We start from the raw sequence: 23,753 nt of genomic DNA on the forward strand, positions 1-23,753 counted from the left end.
ATTTTCTTTCATTCACTCATGCCTTCATTGAAGATAACATTAGGCCATCTACCTACTCCCATTTGCTCAATTCTTTATTCCAGAATAACAATTTGGAGTATGTCACTACCTCGGAGAGGAAGCAAAATAGCAAAATGCATTTGGGCAATGAAAAATACCAACAAATAATTAAATTTGCGCATAAATACGAATTGGACTAAAAAATAGTCACATTTTATTGGTTATAGAAATCCGTTATTCCATATGAATTTAGATATATTTAAACTCTGTATCTATTAAGTACCCAGACGGATCAAATCTCTTTTCATTCTAGAAAAAATTTGCATGTCAAGAACTTTGATCCTTCTTGGCACTTAGTAGATCTAGAATTAAAATAGATCTAAGCGCTTAATTTACCTTTTTAAATAGACTATATTTCATATGAATACCATGGAACAACACCATAAATTATTTTTATTTTATTATTATTTTATTTTTATAAAATTATTTTTATTTTATTATTTTATTTTGCCCCTAATTTCACATTATATTACAACATCAATTCTAGAAGAACAACAATACAATTAGATTTGTTTAAACATACTCAGCTACTTAATAACCGGTGGATTTGTTTAAACATACTCAGCTACTTAATAACCGGTGGATAAAACATCACAAGAACAGATTTAAAAATACAATCAAATTAATGTTAAAAATATAATTAAGATCATGAAGATATTTTTATATATTTGATTTTTTATCGTAAAATTAAAAGTAATATTAAAAATTGTCAAAAAAATGTTAATATCATTGATTCCAAATCATAAATTGAAATTAAATTTTTTTTTTATGAAATTAAACCTATTTAATTCCTAACAATAAAATTAAAATTTCTGATTAAAAAAAAAAAATATTTTGATTTCTGGCCAGTCGTTCCTATTACGAAGCCACATAGGTTAGTTTTATGTAGTAGGTAAGTGAATTATTGGCATCTTTCAGCAAATTTTTGGTATAATCTTGGACGATATCATGCACATGTAATCAGTTTTTCTTAATAAAATAGGGATCCATTCAAAAAATAAATAAAATTTGAAATATAATAAATTAAATAATTAACTATGCTCTTATTCATTAAATTTTCAAAATATTCCAATTTACAGAATTTCCTCCATCTTTATATTATAATCGGGATTTCAATTTTTTGCGTAAAATCTGGTTAGAAGGAGACTTCGGGATTAGTGTTCAATTTGAACACATCACAGCTCTTCAGAAGCTCTCTTCAGCAAAATTTACCAGTGAAAAGAAATTTAAATTTTGATTTTTACAAGTTTTTATTTTGATTTTTTTATTTTTTTTAATTTAACTAATATTATAAAATGCCCTATGAAGCGCTGCCTATCCATAGGACATTTCAGAAAATTCCAGTTCTCGGACTGATGTAACACTCTAAAGTCTCCACGAGGTTCTAGCAACACTAAATAAAGTGAAATGGGATGTAATGGAGGTTGTTCATGCATTCCCAGACTATCAGTCATAATGGCGACACTTATAGAGTTGGCAGTCGTGATCTAAGGTTTATGTTTGCACTCATTGATAATATAGGTTTCTTTTCGTATTCATTAATAGCCGAGGAGAAGTAGCTATCTATTGGTATATGTGAACCATGGAAATCTTTTGAAGGTATCAAAGATTCAGAAGAAACAAATGACAAAAGACAAAGAATTCACAATGATTGAGGTAGATTGTTCTAAGCCTGTGAATCTTGCCTGCATTGATCTTTCCAATCCCAACCTTATGGCGAGTACAACACAAGTTTGCAAGGTATTTTTAACTCTCAGTTTTAATTTTCAACTTTCATTTCTCTAGCTTTTCATTTAGTTCATTGATTTAGGGAAAATCGATTAAAATTATTATGTACAGAATGGTTTATTGATCTTTATATAGTCATGTGTGGACTCTAGATTTTTTTTTATATCATCCATCATGGCATCAATGCAGACTTTTTGGACCAAGTCTTTGAGCAAATTCGGTGGCTTTTTTCCCTTCCAGAGGAGGAAACAATGAAATTGTTGCAGAATGAGAACCATCGAGGTTACACTCTGTATTAAACAAAATCTCTTAATCCTTCCATTCAACCCAAAGGTTTGATGTGGATTTGTGTCTCCTTATATTTACTTCTGCTTGTAATTACATCTGGCTCTGGTGAACTCTCAAAAATCAATCCATTGAAGTATTTCACTTCGTAATTTTTCATATATTCATTTTTCCAGGGGATTGGAAGGGGAGTTATGAAGCTTATGAAGCTAGTGTCGATAAAAGAAAACGATTTCACGGTCCCAATCAATGGCCTTCAATAAGTATGTCGTTCATCATTTGGAACGATATTTTTCATACTTGTCCAACACTTAAAAATAGATTAATGTGGCAGTATTGACATTTTTACATCATAACCACATACGTTTTCTGTGGTATCTCCATTTTCCTTCCTTAATTTGTAAAATTTTATTCTTTCTTGTCAACCCATCATTAACACAAGATTGTTCAATTATGAGATTACCCCATTAGATAGTGATAACTACACTTAGTGATTCACGAACCCTTTTTTTTTTCATCTTGTAAATAACTACTACCATCTACCTGATACATTAGGCATGGTGAGAGGCATCGGGTACTTGCACGAGGAATGCTTGCACTAGGTTCTTCACTGTGACATAAAACCCCAAAACATCCTCCTGGACGAAAATATCATTCCTAAAGTACCAAACTTCGGGCTGGCCAAGTTGTGGATAGAGAACATACTTTCTGCTTCTCCACGATCAGAGGCACTAGAGGGTATCTAATGCTAGATCAGAGGCACTAGAGGGTATCTAATGCTAGAGTGGATGAGAAATCTTCCCATTAACAGATGTATACAACTTCGACATTATTTTGCTAGATATTGTGAGAGGGATAAATATTGTAATGTTAAGGTACCATATGATCATGGAGGGTGTTGGCAAACGCGTGGGCTATCAGTTCCCAGTGCCTACAGTGGAGAAAATGAAGATGGGGATCAGATTGAGAGAGATGTTGGAACCGAGGCTTGAAGAGGATGTGGATTTAATGATAGATTGGGAAGAAGCAGAGAGAGTGGTAAAGACTACATTGTGGCGCATACAATATGATATGGAATTGAGGTCTTTAATGGGGAGAGTTGTTGAGATGCTCCAAGGCACAATTCAATGCACAATTGTGTTGGCTTTGTGGGCCCTAACCCAAGTTTAGCGTCAGCCATCCAAACAAATCCCTACACTACTGGCCCTTTCAGCATCAGCCCGCGGAGCGTGGACCGAAGTCTCACCTGAAGCAGTATGGGAGGATGTTGGAACCAAGTTTCCGCACCTTGAGATGGTAGTGATGTCGGTTTATATCCCCTGCTCCTGCCTTTGCACAGGTCACTAAGCCTTAGGGATTATCGATCTAACCTCTATCCCACCCTTCAGTACCTTCGAAGGTGTATGATTGACCTTCATGCAGCCCTAACCAGTGGTTCAGGTACTTTCACGCTCCTATGACGATGTATTGTATAGGTTCCCAAGTTATATCAAGTGTTTTATTTATTCTACCAATTAATTACAATTATTGTCGCGTAAACTGATATTCTTACTTGCGTTCAATTAACATATATAATCTCATACATTCTTGCATCAAATAAACATTATAATATAAACCCAGATCATAATGCAATATAGTCAGATGCATTAACAAAGACTAAATACACAGTAATTGTAGAATATTTCTCTTTACTGATATCTCCAGTTTAATATAGACTCTATCCACCCTGCGCACACAGCTATAGGGGTCCGCGCACTCAGCTGCGGACTTCTACCCTAGGCCTCTGTGCATTCAGCTGCAGAGCCTCTACCTATGCTAAGACCCAAAAACACTAGACTTCTCCAAGCTAGATCTCTCCTTAGAAATCATTTCAACTCTACTTCGCTACTTACTAGAGCTTACTTACTTAGCTCCTTTTTATACAATCCCATGGTGCGCGGACCATGGGTAGATCTTTATAGCCAACTTGACACTTTACAAAATAAGGGTGGACAACCCTTTTATGACTCTTGACATATTTTCACTCTGCAACGACAAAATGTGGAGACTTTACAACTTTATTACAAAATTTTCCCAAAACATGGGCTTTTAGCCCCAAAATTGCTCTTGGGGGAACCCGTTCCCAACAGGCCCCCAACACAAACATGGTGACTCGCCCTCGAGTCACTCTGCGGGCGCGGAGATCTTGGCGCGAAGACCTCCCAGCTCGACCTGTATGACTGCCACCTCGGCGGTGCACTGCGCGGCTGCCTGCTTCACTTCTTTGACCAATTGCTTTGTCGCTGGTCTTGAACTGTCAGCCTAAAGCTTCTGCTGAGTCGCCTACAGACTAGAAAGCTTGCCTTCAATGGAGGCCATGACCGAATAGGCCTCGTCCAACCAAGGCTTCAAGTGCGCCTTCAGCACTGCCTCTTTGTGTTGAGCTGCATCTACCTGTTCCTTCAGTGTTTTGGCCTCCTGCAGCTTCGCAAGTCTCTGTGTGAGGGTGACAATGCATGTTGTTCCTTTCACCTTATCGTAGCACTGCTGCAGTTCTCACGCCTCTATCTCCAGCCTCTGTACATTAGGATCTTCTTGCAGACTGTTCAGTACTTCGAACCACTGTTCAAACAACCTTGTGTAGTCTACTACTACACTATCTACTGCCGCTTTCGCCTATGTGATAGCGGTTGCGCACTTTTCCTTTACTTTTGGCGGAGTTGAAGGCTGGGCCTTCAACTGCAACTCTACAATCTAGAGATTCAACTTTGGCTGAACCTTGGCCAACTCTATGCGATCATCACGCACCCCCGTAGCAAGTTTGTAGACCTATTCATCTGCCTCCGCATCCTCAGGAATGGCCAATTCGGGGACCATTTGGTAGGCTTCCTTCATGGCCTTAATCATGCACTGATTTGTGTTAGTAAGTTCCACCATGGAAGTGAGGGCAGTGTCTCATTGTAGGGCCATTTGCACATTATTGATCTTCTGCTCACTGATCACCTACAAAGCATGTTGTTCGCGGGCCCTCAGCTCCACGATCACCCCATCCTGCAGTAGGTGGAGCACCTCGCCAAGAAGCGCTGCCAAGTTCAGCCCTACTCCCTTGAGGGTGCTGACAACGGGCCTGTCAGCTTCCATCTCGATGGTCAGTGCTCCCTCTGGCATCACTATCGCTTGGGAGTCCTTTGTGTGCAGCATCCCAGCAGCTTCTGAAGTAATGATGGCGAGGTTGCTGGATGTCGCGTTGGTCTGTGATGCACGGATCTGCAGCTCATGCAGACCCACCTGGATGGACCCCAATACTTGTTGTTGCTGCTCGAACTGCTATAGTACCTCCTCGGTGACATCCCACACTGTATCTCCAATGTCGTTCAAATCTCCCTCTATCAGGGTGATTGGGTCCAACGACGTCTTACTAGCCTTGGATTTCTTCTGCAACCCAACTTTTTCTTGTCCTCTTGGATGCTTGATACGGAACGACGCTGTCTGCTGCTTCGCTCCATGCTGCTCTGTCTGCTCGTTCATTTCTTCCTCTGTTTCGGGCAAGGGCGACCTTGGACCTTTGTTAGAGCCACGCTCTACTTTGCCTGCCTTCTCTTACACTTGTTGTGCGGCATCGTGCTCTGCCTGGGCCTTGTCATCAGGCTCTCATCCAGCTATGCCATCTTGATCTTGGCCTCCTCCTTTTTGCACTGCACAGTGGACTTGCTGAATCCCATTGTCGAGTCTAAGGCACTGCGCCACTCTGTCGGCCAGTGATCAAGAACTGCTTCGATCGCGTCATCAGTTTCCAAGTAAGGCAAGTCATGCCACTTCTGCTTAGGGTCCTTTCGTGCCATGATCGATACGCATTTAAAGTCTGCCTTGAACTCCACGGACTCTTGCAGTTTGGAAAAAATAGTAGGCGAAAATCGCGGCTTGCATTCGATAGCCATGCGTATATTTATTTCCATCAAGATCCAAAATATCTTGCTATCGTTGATGAGCTGAGCATCCTTGGTCGCCCACAACGAAGCATACTTCACTGCTTCTGGAAAGTTTGGTGCGACCGAGGGGAATTGACTGTCTTCAGGCAGCTCCCAGACTACTAGCACAATGGACAGCAAGAGCCATGCATAGTGGAAGTTCTTGCTAAGCTCCTGTGCCCAGCGGAAATTCGCGAGGAACTCACCGTAGAGATAGTGCATTGGGCCGCTAGAGCGATGACGGGTGTCGGCACTTCATCTGCGCGACACTTTCGCATAACTTTCCCAGCCAAAATCTGTGTGGCCACCTTGACCATAGGATCACAAATACTCAAGATGGCATAGCCTCGCGGCTTCTTCACGAGCTTGAATTTCTCCTTCATGGCCTCTGCAAGGGTATGCACGCCACATTTTCCGCCAAACATCATGGCCGGATCTTCCCCTGTATATGGCATTTGCGTGATCCTATGGATCAACATATCGATGATGATTATCGGCTCCTCCAGGCACAAAAACCCATCGTGTACCAAGAATAGTAGTTGCTTGATTACCAATAATGTAATGGGTGTGCAATTGCAGAGTGGCACCCATAACAGGTTGAGTAGATCTGCCTTGTCTACACCCCTGAGCCACTTCCACGGTTCCAATGCAGTCATCCCGGTGGTTGTATGAAAAACACAGTGCATTAGCTGGTCTGTTGCCAAGTGAGGGAACTTCTCAGTGTCAGCTAAGTCCCAATATTCTAATTTCAACAGTGAAACCCGCCCCAAGTGCAGTCTTTCAAAGACAATCTCGTCCGATAGCAGATGTATGTGCAAGGCGACTTTGCTTTCATCAATGTCCTTCGGCACCTTGGTCTTTCCCTTGCACGGAGGGAAGTATTCGGGAAACTTAGTAATAGGGTCAGAACCCTCGACTTCAATGTCTTCCACTTGCACCCCCATATCCTCATCATCCATCGAGATGTCCTCAATCTCTTCCTCCTTTGGCTCCAAGTTAATAGTTTTGCCCTTTCCCTGCGCGGTGGGCTTGCCCTTCTATGGGTTTCTTCTAGGCGACGTGCGCACCAGTGTCGCAGCCTGCTTGCCTTTCTTATCCTTCGCACTTGACTTGGTCGAGGTAGGCTTCGGTCTAGGCGTCCATGGTGACTTGGGGACTTTAGCTAGTACCTCTGCAACCTCCAGAGTAGCTCCTTCTACCTCCATAAAAACTTCCGGCACAGCCCCCTCAGCTGTCACTGCATCAACATCCATAAATTCTGATCCTAGGATAATGTCACAGATGATATTGCAGTCAGACTCTGGAAATCGATCAAACGCTGGCTAGTCAAGCAATTCTTCGAAGAATGCGTGGTTCATGCACGTCTGAGAGCTCACCAACTCAATGCTCAAAATGGCAAGTGTTTTTCGTTGGGCAGCCACATGTAATTTATAGGCCATTTTGAATTCAAATCCGATCGTTCCCCCCAAATTCGGTTCATTAATGCCAGATTGGCAGCATATTTTCAAGGATCTTACCCATAAATTTTTCCTTAAATGCCACCCGCCCGCTCCATTTGGCCGCGTTTTCATTGTCAAACCATGAACAGTGACTTTAATAGTCACTTTCCAGCTGACTTGCACAGTTTTTCCCTAGGTAGCGCAACTCTCTCAGTGTTGTTGTAAATCCTGTGACATCTCTTCGTTCCACGCAATCCTTCCCAACTCGGGCAGTGTAGTTTATAGTCCCGTGCCTCCTTTCAACTGCCTAGAGCGCTAAGACTATGCTACCATCATATAGTCACCTGGCCTAATCACCAGTGTATGGCTTCAATCAGTTGCCATTCACCTTTCCTAGGAAGGGATCACCATTCAATTTAACCAACTGAACTGCCCCACCATCGGTAATCTCCTTAATGACATAGGGCCCTAGCCAGTGCATCCTAAATTTTATTGGAAATTGATCAAACTTGTTGTCATATAACAAAACCAGATCATTTACCTTAAATGTGCGCAGTTTAATGTACCGATCTTGCCATGCTTTTTCGTGCTGCTTTTGGACCTGTTAGTGAAATCCACGCAGAAACCTTTCTTCCTTAAGCTCGGCAAGCTGCGTGAGCCTCTCTTCTAGGGCTCCACAATCCGTCATACTCGTGAATGTCGCTATGCGCAGACTAGGCACAATGTATTCCATTGGAATCACTCCTTCAACACCATATACAAGCCTAAAGGGTGTTTGTCCAGTCAACATTTTGCATGTTGTTCGATAAGCCCATAGTACTGCGAGTATGCACAGGTCCCAATCATTTTGTTGAGCGTTGCAAACCTTGGTCAACGCGTTCTCCAGTACCTTATTGAATTCTTCCACCGTCCCATTATCATGTGGGTGATAAGGCGTGCTTTTTAGGTGATATACCTAAAATTCCCACGTCAGCGCGTTGATCATTTCGTTCAGAAAGTGCATACCACGATCACTCATCAAAAGCTTAGGACACCCAAATCGTGTCAGTACATACTCAAAGAGAAACTTCGCAGTGGTCACGCTTGTGTAGTCCTTCACAGGCTATGCCTCCACCCATCGAGTCAAATACTCAGTCGCGGTGATAATGTACCGCGCACCCGTCTTCTTTCCTTGAGGCTGAATGGGTCCCACAAAATATATTGCCCATTTCTTGAAAGGTTGTAACGTCATCTATGGGTTCAGAGGCAGCTCATCTCTCCGTGATGGCTTGCTAATCCTTTGACACACGTCGCACGCCCTACAGTAGGATTTTGAATCCTTATGGAGGGTTGGCCACCACAACCCTGCGCGTAGAATCTTCTGCACAGTTTCCCTTCCTGCGTAATGCCCTCCCACAGCACCCCCATGAGCGTCCGCGAGGATACTGCTTCTTTCAAACTCTGGTACATATCGTTGCAATACTTCATCAAACCCCATTTCGTACAGATGTCTGGCAATGTCAGAAAAGTTTGTTGCGCACACCACTAACTCCTTTTTTTGTTGGGTGGTGTAGCCTTCTGGGGCTGTTCATGTCATTAGGAAGTGTATGATGTATTCAAAGTGACCATCCACGACGCGCACTGCAAAGAGCTGAACGTTAGGGAACCCCTCCTCCAAATTAGTAGGCTCTTCTCCCGTTAGGATGCACGATAGATGGTTTGGTCCTGCATTCAGTTGTCCGGGCTTCACAATAACTTTAAAATCATACTCCTGGAATAATAACAACCACCTGCAGATTCTCCCCCCCAACACAGGCTTATTGACCAAGTATTTCAATGCAGAATGAGTTGTATGCATCTTAAAAAGTCCACCCAGTAAATAGTGTCTAAACTTCTGGAGCACATATAATGTGGCTAGTCCTTCGCGCTCGGTGGTAGAATAGTTCTTCTTAGCCTTGGATAACCTCCTACTTGTGAATGATATAGGATGGTCCAATTCTCCTTCGCCAGCCTATGTCAGTACTACCCCTAGTGCTATACATGACGCATCTACATGCACATGAAACTCCTTCTTCCAATTTGGGAAGAATAAAATTGGTGCAGTGACCATTTTTCCTTTTAGCGCATCTAGGCTTTTCTGACAGTTCTCGTTCCAATAGAACGTGACATCGTTTTTCAAAAACTTCTCCATAGGTGCGGTGATCTAGGCATAGCCCTTGATAAACTCCCTGTAGTACCCAGTATGTCCCAATGTTGCGTACAGCTGTTTCACACTCCTTGGGGCCTCCAGGTTAATTATCACTGCGATCTTTGTGAGATATACCATCAATCCCTGTCTGCATACCATACGCATATCCTTATTTCATCCTTCTGCTTCTTTTCCTGTACCACCATTGGGCTCACCCAATCAGATTCCTCTACGGGCTTAATGATGCCTACCACAAGCATCTTATCTAACTTTAAGTGGACCTTCTCCTTATACTTTGGATTGAGATGGTAAGGTATTTGCTTGACCGGCTTCGCATTGGGTTTTAACGTGATTTTCATAATACCTAGGTCTCATATTATCCCTTTTAACTCTGTAAACTTGATAGGGAAAAAATCCTGGTATTTTTGGAGCAATTCGGTGACCATATCTATCGTCGCGTCATCCTAGTAATCTTTAATCTTTGCGAATTTGGGCTCCGCCTCCGTGCCAATATTTACTTGTTTAGTTTTCAGCGACGCAGTTATATCGGGATTCTTGATCTACTGTCCCTCGACCTCGCGGTGACCTTTGGTTTTAGGGATATTAATCTTGCGGGGGTCCTCGTCTTCTTCTTCAACAATCACATTATAGCATTCTAGCGCGTGGCTCAACTAAGTAGTCCAATCGTGTTGAATCAGATCCAAAGGATCTTGTGGTATCCTAAATACCGTTGCTTTACCTTCTTGTAGCGCTTCGTCAATATAGTCAAACCCATCTTCGAAGCTAAACTTCATTATGAACCCTTCACGCAAAATATCCCATTCTTCTGTGCTATGGCAAAGCTCTGTCTCCAAGTACCATTTCATCGGGATGACATCTAGGGTGTGACTAAACAAGTGCACCCATTCAGGTTGGGGCTTTGCTCCATAGGCCTTAGCCCATTTGGCCAAGTGTTCGCACGGATCATCCTTCTCGTCATACTTATTCTTCACTCGTACCTTCGGCTTCCTAAAGCGTGTTCTCATCATCCTCCTATACTCACACCAATCATCAAAACTACCCTTGCGCATACCCCACCATCTTGCGGATGTAGCACGTAGTGCCCAGTCCAAATCCTGGAAGCGCTGCTTCTCTGGTACTTCCCTCTCAAATGCATCCAAAAACACATCCACATCATTCAAGCCATTATAAGTGGGAATACTTCTTACCTCTGATGCCACACAACACAGCGACCGAGTCATCTTGTTACAACTCAACGTAGTTACTTCATGTAGCTGATTCTTCCAGCGCTCTAATTCATCGTCCGAGTCTAAGGTATACGAACTCTCGCGATCCCATGTAATTCATCCATCCACTGTCGGATTCACCAAATCTTGGTCTCGCATACTTATCTTATATATGCAGTCCAAATCGGCATTGCTTTCGTAATCATGGACTGGTTCAGTATAGCGCAATCCTTATGCAGGATCTATGGGACCTATTGCACAAAGCGATTTCTTTTCAAATATCATCTTTTGCTTCTTTAGTTTGATTACCTCGTTCATGTTAGTAACCCAATCAATGTCAAGGAGCGCAGGGTAGGGGTTGCTTTCATCCACAATTTCTATTACTTCAAAATCAGTCAATGCACTCACGCCTTCAATATCTACAGTTACTCCCTACAACCATCCCATGGGGATGATCTTCTGCTGATTTTCCATCCTTAACTGAATCGAAGACCACTGCAGCGCGGGTCTCCCCATCCGCTCCCAAGTCTGCTTTGGAAAAACATTCACATCTAACCCTAGATCCAGAATAACTTGATCCATTTCATATTCTCCTATCTACGCGGTGAGTCTCATCTCACATCCTATCCTTGCCTTATGCTTACCAATCTTCTATACCACGCGCGGTTCACTCGAAGTGTTTCCGGTGCATCTATTTATAAGTTCCTGTAACCCCTTCACAGCCTTGCTATCGTGCAACAGCTTCATGCAAGTCTCTAGAAAGGTCGTAAGCATAGAAGGGTCCATTTCCTGAATAGGTTTATCCCGGCTCCCTGAGGTAGAGGCCTCAGCGAAGCTCTTCTTTGCTTCCATGAATGTTTCGTGTGCGCACTCCAAATCAAATCTAGCCTCAATCCCAGATGACGAGGGTTGAGCCTCGTGAAGAAGATCCGAATGTGAATATAGTGCTCCGAAGTGGAATTGCAATGGGCGATGACAAGGGGAAACAACTTGAAGACAGCGCATGGGTTCGCAAAGCTCTAGAGAAGGAGGTTGAATTTGATTTGGAGTGCGCACGCGAAACGTTCATGGAAGAAAAGAAGAGCTTTGTTGAGGCCTCTACCTCAAGGAGCCGGGATAAACCTGTTTAGGAAATGGACCCTTCTATGCTTACAACCTTTCTAGAGACCTGCATGAAGCTACTGCGCGATAACAAGGCTATGAAAGGGTTATAGGAACTTATAAATAGATGCGCCGGAAACACTACGGGTGAACCGCATGTGGTACGAAAGATTGGTAAGCATAAGTTAAGGACAAGACGTGAGATGAGACTCACCGTGCAAATAGGAGAATATGAAATGGATCAAGTTATTCTGGATCTAGGGTTAGACGCAAACATTTTTCCAAAGAAGACTTGAGAGCGGATGGGGAGACCCGTGTTGCAGTGGTCTCCGATTCAGTTAAGGATGGAAAATCAGTAGAAGATCATCCCCATGGGACGGTTGCAGGGAGTAACTGTAGATATTGAAGGTGCGAGCGCATTGGATGATTTTGAAGTAACAGAAATTGTGGATGACGACAACCTTTACCCAATACTCCTTGGCATTGATTGGGCTATTGACATGAATGAGGTAATTAACCTAAAGAAGTGAAAGATGACATTTGAAAAGAAATTGCTTCACGTAATAGTACCCCTAGATCCTGCAGAAGGATTGCGCTATACTGAACCAATCTGCGATTATGAAAGCGATGACGATTTGGACTGCATATATAAGATAACAACGCGAGACCAAGATTTGGTGAATCTGACAGTGGATGGAAGAATTACATGGGATCTTGAGAGTTCCTGCACCCCATACTCGGACGAAGAATTAGAGCACTGGTAGAATCAGCTACATGAAGTAACTACGCTGAGTTGTAACCTACTGACTCTATCGCTGTGCTGTGTGTTGTCAGAGGTAGGAAGTCTGCCCACTTATGATGGCTTGAATGTTGTGGATGTGTTTTTTGATGCATTTGAGAGGGAAGTACTAGAGAGGCAGCACTTCCAGGCTTTGGACTGGGCACTGCGCGCTATGCCGCGAGATGGTGGGGTATGCACAAGAGTAGCTTTGATGATTGGCGTGAGTATAGGAGGATGATGAAAACACACTATGAGAGGCCGAAGGTACGAGTGACAGACAAGTATGACAGGAAGGATGATCCGCGAGAACAATTGGCCAAATGGGATCAGGCCTATGGAGCAAAGCCCCAACCTAAATGGGTGCACTTGTTTTGTCACACCCTGGATGTCATCTCGATGAACTAGTACTTGGAGATAGAGCTCTGCCATGGCACAAAAGAATGGGATGTTTTGCGCGAAGGGTTCATAATGATGTTCAGCTTCGAAGATGGGTTTGACTATATTGACGAAGCGTTACAAGAAGTTAAAGCAACAATCTTTAGGATACCACAAGATCCTTTGGATTTGATTCAACCCAATTGGACTACTCAGCTGAGCCACGCGCTGGAATGCTATAACGTGACTGTTGAAGAAGAAGATGAGGACCCCCGAAAGATTAATATCCCTGAAACCAAGGGTCACCACGAGGTCGAGGGACCACAGATCGAGAATCCTGATATAACCGTGTCACTGAAAACTAAACAGGTAAATATTGGCACGGAGGCGGAGCCCAAATTCAAGAAGATTAAAGATTACTGGGATGATGCGACAGTAGATAAGGTCGCCGAATTGCTCCACAAATACCAGGATTTATTCCCTACCAATTTTACGGAGTTAAAGGGGATAATAGGAGACCTGGGCGTTATGAAGATCACGTTAAAACCCGATGCGAAGCCAGTCAGGCAAAGACCTTACCGTCTCAATCCAAAGTATAAGGAGAAGGTTTTCTTAGAGCAAGATAAGATGCTCGCGACATGAATCATTGATCCCGTAGAGGAATATGATTGGGTGAGCCCAATGGTGGTACAGGAAAAGAAGCAGAAGGATGAAATAAGGATATGCATAGATCTCAGGAAGTTGAATGACGCTTGCATGCATGATCCTTTCCCGACTCCATTCACTGATGAGGTATTGGATAATGTAGGTGGCCAGGAAGCGTACTCCTTCACTGATGGGTTCTCTAGGTACCATCAGATCAAAATTGCACCTGAAGATAGAAGCAAGATGACCTTCGTGACTAAATGGGGATGTTTTTAGTACACCGTAATGCCTTTCGGATTAAAGAATGCACCTGCGATTTTTTCGCGCGTAGTCATTGTTGCATTCAAATACTTCATTCATAAGTTTCTGGAGGTGTACTTTGATGACTGGACTATGTTTGGGTTGGTAAAACACCATGTGGCAAGTTTGTGCTTAATGTTAGATACTTGTCAAAGGTACCAGATTGCGCTCAATATGAAGAAATGTTTGTTTTGTGTCCCTTTTGGGACTCTACTGGGTCATGTGGTATGCAGATAGGGATTGATGGTAGATCTCGTGAAGATCGCAATGAGAATTAACCTGGAGTCCCCAAGGAGTGTTAAACAGCTGCGCGCAACATTGGGACATACTGGGTACTACAAGAAGTTTATCAAGGGCTATGCCCAAATCACCACGCCTATGGAGAAGATGTTGAAAAAGGATGTCATGTTCTATTGGAATGAGCACTGTCAGAAAAACCTGGATGTGCTGAAATGAAAAATGGTCACTGTGCCGATTTTATTCTTCCCAGATTGGAAGAAGGAGTTTCATTTACATGTAGACGCGTCATGTATAGCGCTGGGAGTAGTACTGAAATAGGCTGAAGGAGAATTGGACCATCCTATATCATTCACAAGCAGGAGGTTATCCAAGGCTGAGAAGAACTATTCCACCACTGAATGTGAAGGACTAGCCATGGTATACGCGCTCCAGAAGTTTAGACACTATTTGCTGGGTGGAAATTTTAAGATGCATACGGATCATTCTACGTTGAAATACCTAGTCAATAAGCCTGTGTTGGGGGGGAGAATCTGTAGGTGGTTGTTATTATTCCAGGAATATGATTTTAAAGTTATTGTGAAGCCTGAACAACTGAACGGGGGACCAGACCATCTATCATGCATCGAAATAGGAGAAGAGCCTACTAATTTGAAGGAGTGATTACCTAACGTGTCGCTCTTTGTAGTGTGTGTCGTGGATGGTCACTTTGAAGACATCATACACTTCCTAACAACAGGAACTACCCCGGAAGGCTACAACACCCAATAGAAAAAGGAGTTAGTGGTGCACGCACAGACGTTTATGTCATTGCCAGACATCTGTACAAAATGGGGTCTGATGAAGTATTGTGACGATATGTACTAGAGTTTGAAAGAAGCAGTATCCTTGCGGACGCTCATGGGGGTGCCGCGAGAGGGCATTACGCAGGAAGGGTGACCGTGCAGAAGATTCTACGCGCAGGGTTGTGGTGGCCAACCCTCCATAAGGATTCAAAAGCCTACTACAGGGCGTGCGACGTGTGTCAAAGGACTGGTAGGCCATCGTGGAGAGATGAGCTGCCTCTAAACCCATAGATGACGTTACAACCTTTCGAGAAATGGGCAATAGATTTTGTGGGACCCATTCAGCCTCAAGGAAAGAAGACGGGTGCACGGTACATTATCACCGTGACTAAGTATTTGACTTGATGGGTGGAGGCACAGCCTGTGAAGGACTGCACAGGTGTGACCATTGCAAAGTTTCTCTTTGAGTATGTACTGATGCGATTTGGGTGTCTAAATATTTTGATGAGTGATCGCGGTACACACTTTTTGAATGAAACGATCAACACGCTGACGGTGGAATTTCAGGTATATCACCAGAAAAGCATGCCTTATCACCCATAAGCTAATGGGACAGTGGAAGAATTCAATTCGGTACTGGAGAACGTTTTGACCAAGGTTTGCAATGCTTAGAGAAATGATTGGGACCTGCACATACCCGTAGTACTATGGGCTTAGCAAATGACATGCAAAATGTTGACTGGACAGGTACCCTTTAGGCTTGTATATGGTGTTGAAGCAGTGATGCCAATGGAATACATTGTGCCTAGTCTACGCATAGTGGCATTCACAGGTATGACAGATCGCAGAGCCCTAAAAGAGAGGCTCGCATAGCTTTCCGAGCTTGAGGAAGAAAGGTTTCTGGCTGGATTTCACTAATAGATCCAAAAGCAACGCGAAAAATCATGGCATGATGGGCACATTAAATTGTGCACCTTTAAGGTAAATGATCTGGTTTTGTTATATGACAAGAAGTTTGATAAATTTCCAGGAAAATTTAGGATGCAATGGCTAGGGTCCTATGTCATTAAGGAGATTACCGACGGTGGAGTAGTTCATTTGGTTAAATTGAATGGCGATCCCTTCCCAGGAAAGGTGAATGGAAACTGATTGAAGCCATACACTGGTGATCAGGTCAGGTGACTATATGATGGTAGCATAGTCTTAAAGCTCCAAGCAGTTGAAAGGAGGTGAGGGACTATAAAATACATTGCCCGGGTTGGGAAATTGCACAATCGAGGGATTGCACAGAACGAAGAGATGTCACAGGGTTTGCAACAACACAGAGAGACTTGCAATACCTAGGGGAAAACTGTGCAAGTTAGTCGGAAAGTGACCGTTAAAGTCACTGTTCATGATTTGACGATGAGAACGCGGCCAAATGGAGCAAGCGGGTGGAATTTCAGGTGAAATTTATGGGTAAGATCCTTGAAAATATGCCACCAATCTGGCATTAATGAACCAAATTTGGGGGGAATGGTCGGATTCGAATTCAAAATGTCCTATAAATTACATGTGGTTTCCCAATGAAAAACACTTGCCATTTTGAGCATTGAGTTGGTGAGCTCTCAGACGTGCGTGAACCACACATTCTTCGAAGAATTGCTTGACTCGCCAACGTTTGATCGATTTCTAGAGTCTAAACGATCTAGGTTTATATTCCAATGTTTATTTGATGTGCGAATGTATGAGATTATATCTGTTAATTGAACACAAGTAAGAATATCAGTTTACATGACGATAACTGTAATTAATTGGTAGAATAAGTAAAACACTTGAGATAACTTGGGAACCTATACAATACATCGTCATAGGAGCGCGAAAGTACCTGAACCACTGGTTAGGGCTGCACAAAGGTCAATCATACACCTTCGCAAAGGTACTGAAGGGCGGGATAGAGGGTAGATCGATAAGCCCTAAGGCTTAGCGACCTGTGCGAAGGCAGGAGTAGGGGGTATAAACCGACATCACAACCATCTCAGGGTGCGGAAAATTGGTTCTAGCATCCCCCCATACTGCTTCAGGTGAGACTTCGGTCCACACTCTACGACCACAAAATGTGGAGACTTTACAACTTTATTACAAAATTTTCCCAAAACATGGGCTTTTAGCCCCTAAACTGCTCTTGGGGGAACCCGTTCCCAACAAGTTGAAATACCCAACATCTTCGAGGATGTCAAATATCTTCGAGCACTGATCATCCTACCGCTATGAAAACATCTTCCATCCTACCTTTATGAGGACATACTCATGACATTACTTTGGTGTTTGACATAATGATCTTGAGATAGTATAATAAGGCTGATAGGGTTACTCACATTTTCCATGAGGACATCATTACTTTGAAAGTTTGATGTTCGACATGGAAATCTTGAGATGGTATAATAAGGCCGATAGGGTTATTTATTTAGGGTTTATTTTTAGCGAACATAGGTATATAGATAAACTAATCTCTTTATTAATTTAAATTCTTATTTTATAGTAATAAATGAATAAATTTTCATTTTATAGTAATAAATGAAATAGATTAGTTAAAGATGTAATTTTATCGAGCTTAAAAATAGATTAAAGTGATAGTATTGACATTTTTACATCATAACCATAGACATTTTATGTTATATCTTCATTTTCTTTCCTAATTTGCAAAATTTTCTTTCTTTCTTGTCAGCCAACCATTCAGACAAGATTGTTCAATTATGAAATTACCCCATTAGATGGTGGTAACTACGCTTAGTGATTCACGAACGTTTTTTATACTCTCGTAAATAACTACTACCATCTCTTTTCTATTTTTAGATGATTCGGTGACTGACAACTAGAATGCTTACAAAAGCCTAGCATTGTTGCCATTTGAACTTATTGTAATCAAGCTTACTATTAAGCGTAGCATTTATAAAATCAAGATTTATTTAAAACCTCATATTTCTTTTCTTATCTTAAAAACATTTTTCTTTATTAACTCTCTAGTTTTTGAAAACATACAAATTAATACTATTAAAAAAATTGAGAAATAATAAGTGTGCTTCCCATAAAATTATGTAGAGTTTTGAACTAGGGAGAACTCTCAAGTGTTAAAATGAAACTCCATGACTCTATTAATAACCATACAACCAAAGATTGGTTTTCCTATCGGATTACAACTTAATTTTCTTTTTCCTTTGTTGGTCTTCCCAAAAGATATAGAATGCCAATAGCTATCCATACAACTCTCCCGCTTCATTCTCTCCATTCAACATCTAGGAAATAAGGAGTGCTTGTGGTTGTCCATGTAGCTACTGCTATGAAGGGTCTTTAAGGAGATGTTGAAATCATAGAAAAATTAAATGACATTGTTTAGTGAAAAGAAACCACATTATTAGAAAAAAAACATCAACAAAAAGAAACTGTGTTATTAGAAAAGGACATCAACCAAGATTGAATTCATTGTAAGGACCAAATTTGAAAACCATTTTCAAAGAAGAAGAAAAAAGAGCAACCAAGGCATACAAAAACAACATTGTAGATGTGTATTATATATTACAATATTTCTCTATTAGATATTGCTATTAATTACATAAATTTTTGAATCTATAGAGCTTGAAGTCTTTAATGGAGATGAAAGTTTATTGATAGTGTTCTTTGACTGAACAATGTTAAGAGAAAAGTTCAATTCCCTTGGTTGTTGAAGGTATATATTTGTTTCTTTGGTTTGCTTTAAACTGTGTCAAGCTAAACAAAACAAATAGTAAAAATTAGAAACAAATGAAAACTAAAAAGTTTTTCCATTGTGCAAATTGATTTATATTTTCAATGATGTAAATTCAAATGCTTTTGAAGATCATCTAATGAATAGAATAAACATATATTTACCTTTTTTAAATAGAATTTGGGAAAAATGTTTCCCTATTTACTGAGTTCTATTTATATTTTATAGTGTTTTAATGTAGCCACTTTTTAAATTTTAAAGATTTAGAACACCATTTTATTTTGACATTTTCTATATAATAAGCAATGCGGGAAATCGAATTGGAAGGGAGTGGTAGTTATCTCCGGAAACAACCAGGAAGAGATGGCAGATAGTCGCACGTAATGACAGATCAAGGCCGTATTATTAAGAGCTTGTGGTCCCTCCCCGTCCTCAAACGCCACCTTCCTACTCTTCAATTTTCCCACTTCCTTACCGGGCTTTAGACCCAATTGTAGATCTTAATAAGCATCTAAAGCGTAATTACTGCTATAATTCATCACGGAATGACATATCTCATTCATGATTGGATCATTCATTACGTATTGAAACTTGCATCCCAGCCACGTATGTGCAAGGAGCATGCTTCCTTGACCATGCTTGAGAGACAATCCTTTCTTTATTTATTTTTTTATAAAAAGTTTATTTAATATACACTTGTTAAGAAAAATACAATTTTTTTATAACTTTTCATCTTTGAAGGGTTAGATAAATATATGTCATTTCAAATAAAATTAAGACCAACTCTCCAAATTTAATAACTGTTTGGGATAATATTTACAATATATCTATATATATATATATATATATATATATATATATATTGAATCTTGGATAATCGGTAATTGGTGAGAGTTATTCTGAATAGACCGAGGATCAAATCTAACTGGCTGCCACTATAAACCTACGCTACGTGCAACCCCCTGCAAGTCACACAATAGCAGGAAACTTATGCCTCAACAAGAACAGAGACATCCTCTATGGGGTCACCTACTCTTCTAGCGAAGACACAACAGGTCATATATACACTCAATGAAATTTGAACCCTCATCTCGTGGGTTTCACCCAGCCAAACTCACCGGTAATTTTTTATAAAACGCAACTTTTTCAGCGACAAAGTTTTTAATTCCCGTCTCACTGATTTCGACTCCATCGACTTTCACCACAAAAGCAACTAGTATCTCCCCTGCAACTCCGAGAGAAAGCAACTAGTATCTCCCCTGCAATTCCGTGTTTCTGTCGGGAACAAACATGCAAAAATCCATACAATTTAGTCATTGTTCTCAATTGCAATAAATAATGTCAAGAGGGTATTACAAGACAACACACCCGTTCACCGCGGCATCAACTATAAATGGATGACTCCGTAGAATTCCCTCAATCTCAGCAAGAGCCACCTACATTCATTCACAACAAAAATATTTAAGGTTGGCTAATTGGAGTATATGGAATTTGAGTTAGGATTTTATCAAGAACTTAGAATTCTAGAGGAATTGATGTGTAATTTTTTCTGAATTGATAATATTTTGGAATTGATTTATAATTTTATCGTAAGTGATAATATTTTGGAATTTGATAGATATATATGAAATAGATTAAATAAACTTTTTTTTTTTGGTTATTTTAAAATATTTCTGAAATCTACAATAGCACTAAATTTATAACTAAATTCAACAAAGATAATACCATACAAAAAAATAGAAATGTAGAATACCTGAAATCCCTTGTATTTGATAAGTTCTTTGAGTCGATCAACTATGAAAAGTTCTTCGTTACTGTCAATGAAACCAATATCACCAGTATGTAGCCATCCCTCTTTGTCTAATTTTTTGCTGGTGGCATCGGGATCATTAAGATAACCTGTGGCAGCTCACAGAGAATGATCAATATTACTGAGCTGATGATGGACTAAGCCCCCAAAAATAAATAAATTTGGTTCACCTTTCATAATTTGGAGTCCACGAATATAGATTTCTCCCTTTTGATTATAGGGGAGAGACTGCCCAGTGTTTAGATCAACGATCTTCATTTCAGCATTTCAGACAACTGTTCCACATGAGTTGGGCTTCACAGGGAAGGGTTCCTTGGCCTAAGACAAACTCATTGCCAACACCTGAGCCTCTGTCATGCCATAACCCTGCATAATAATCATAATGGAATATATCAGCTAATAATAAAGATCATTTTTGGAATACTAATTAAAACTAACTAAATAAATAAATTCTATATAAAAAGTAATTTACTTCGCTAACAAGTGTCTGGAATAAAAGGTGACTAGGTTTACTGTGAAGGCATTCTTTGTGACTGCATACACTGTGAAAGCATTTCTTGTGTTAAGGTTTCAGGGTTTGAATTCATAAACACAAATCCAGTAATGTTAAAAATTAGTGTAATCTGGATAAAATCAATCACTACCTAGACTAGACTATACTATACTATCTTACCTCCCCATATATAGCATTTGGGAATAGATCCCTTAGTCTTGTTTCAGCTTCATAATCTAGCAAAGGAGAGCCTCCTGAAATGATTCTCCTAACGGAGGACACATCATATTTGAAGACGAGGGGAGACCTTGAGATCGCTGAAACTGCTGTAGGCACCAAGGGAAGAACAGTGAAGCTCCATTAGTTTATGCACAATTGCTGCCTACAATTATGGAATTTAAACTGCAGTCTTTCCTTAACTTATGAAACCAACTGCAGTAGTTTCCTTAAGTTAAGGAAATCAACTGCAGTTAATAAATTTATTGTTGGGAGCTACTGAAGTGGTCCATTACTCCCATCTGGAGTTCTCTGCCTTGATCTGTGGGACATCTGACACATAGCTATCAGAAGCTTGATGGAAGCTTAGTTATAAATTCATCTGTTTGGTCCCCAAGCTTGCATCTCAATCCCCTTCAGTTTTTCACACCATCTAGCTGAGATAGCAGAGCTTGGAAGTGCCTTCAGATTTTCTGCATTCTTTTCTTTTTGCTTGGGTAGCTGGAACGTGGTTTTTTAGAAAGAAGTTGCATCAAGAGTTTCACCAATGGCTGGAGGTAATTCGTATCCCTGGGCATTAAGTTTCAACGATTCATTGAATTTTTTTCCGCATGCCAAATCGCTGTTTAAATTTTTTAACATTTGGTATCGGAGCCTTTTACCTCTGCCTTGCTGTGTGTTGGCCAAGAAGCGAATTTCGATCCACCATTTCGTTCCATAATTTATTTCTTTTTGTGCAAACCGTGGGTCGAATACATGACCTGTGTGTAGTTGGCCATAGCACCTTAGTTCTGACATACACATTTGATTGTGTTTATATGCATGCATTTGATCACTCAAGGAAAATGAAGCTTATTATATTATACTCATCTGAATCTCTTGAAAAGGTCAAGAAAGTGTTATGTGCATATGCATGTTTGGCCAATGTGTAAAGAGATTTTACCAATCGGCAAATGAAATTTGCGTCAAAACAATTTTCCAGCATCTAAAAGTTACAGGTTCAAAAGTAAATGCCGATTGTGACGTCGTATCTGTACTGTTTCAATGCCTGTCTTTGTGTTTTATTTTTGAGTTTTTGCTTTTGAATAACACTAGCCGAGGTCTGGAGCTTTCTTCATATAAGTAAGATCAGATATTGGATCTTTCTGTTGATGGGGTCTTTAAGGAGACAAAATACGTTAAATGGCATGTCAGAACAAAGCTTCTCAAATTCCCAAATACAAAAGAAGGAATTAGTCATGACTCATAAGAGTGTTGCAAAGAGACATACTTTGCAGTTGTTCGTCTTGACATATAATTTCTCAACTATCATATGGCTATGTTAATGGGCATATGGTAATGACAGATTTTAAATAAAGGAAATATGATCTTCATTGTTGGTAAAAATACTGCATTGTGTATATTTCGCATATATAAATGCAATATAAAATAAACGCTAAATAAGATAATCCAAAACATTGAAACAATTTCACTCAAGGATACGCTTTTTTATTTTTGTCGAATAATAAAATGTTTTAACATTAGGACTTCACAAGTAGCCATAATGATGTGTAGAGGCTCCCGTAAATTAATGACGGTATTGCAGTCTTGTTCACAAACGAAATTGTGAACAAGAAAGTCAAATAGCTTATTTTTTGAAAGGTTATCTATTATGAAGAAACTACATGGATATTCTAGTTCTGCTACTCGAAGCTTTCTATTACAGTATAAAATACTCTGTTATAAATATCAAAAGCTTTCATTGCTTGTAGGTATTGTATGTCAGAAGTTGTCTCAACTGATATATCAGATAGATGTATTAATGCTATTGAGTAATTGAATTCTTATGGGTATAAATTATTTTAATTGTGGAGGCTGGAGTTTAAATATGAGGTTTTTTGTATTCATTTTATAAAATATTAGGGGAAATGAATATAGGGATGACCTTTGAAGTATTACTTAAAGAAAATAACTCTAAATTGTGAGAATCTCTATTTTGAACTCAATAGCCTTGCAATGCAATTTGTAGTCATTTTCGGTAATGCTGACTGCTTTAACCTTAATTTTGATTTTGCTGGAGAATTATTACAGTTATATGGAGTTTATTAAAATGTCATTTTGACTTACTCCTTTCAGTAAACATTATTATTCTTTTATATGGAGTTTATTAAAATGTCATTTTGACTTACTCTTTTTAGTAAACATTATTATTATTATTATTATTTTATTTTTTTATTTTTTTTAGCCACAACATCTTTAATTAAATAAAATTATATATTGGTTAGATCACATGAAGATTATTTAGACATTAAATTGTAATTAATTACACTGAATATAATAAATTTTATCCCACAGGAATCTTTATTATATTTATGTAATTAATTAGGATAAAATTTCATAACCTACCCACAGGAGTCATGAATTAATAAGTTTTATCATAAAGTTTTATTGAATC

The 23,753-nt window shown here is 40.1% G+C and overlaps 1 pseudogene; it reads right to left on the reverse strand.

The window, feature by feature from the left end:
- Positions 1-7,057: 7,057 nt before the first annotated feature.
- LOC149238271 (4-coumarate--CoA ligase-like) overlaps positions 7,058-23,753 on the reverse strand; it is a 22,519-nt pseudogene continuing 5,823 nt past the window's right edge.

This window comes from Pinus tabuliformis, chromosome 8, assembly GCF_031772625.1.
Source record: "Pinus tabuliformis cultivar Carrire ecotype Pingquan chromosome 8, CPIR1, whole genome shotgun sequence".
In the NCBI taxonomy this organism is placed as follows: Eukaryota; Viridiplantae; Streptophyta; class Pinopsida; order Pinales; family Pinaceae; genus Pinus; species Pinus tabuliformis.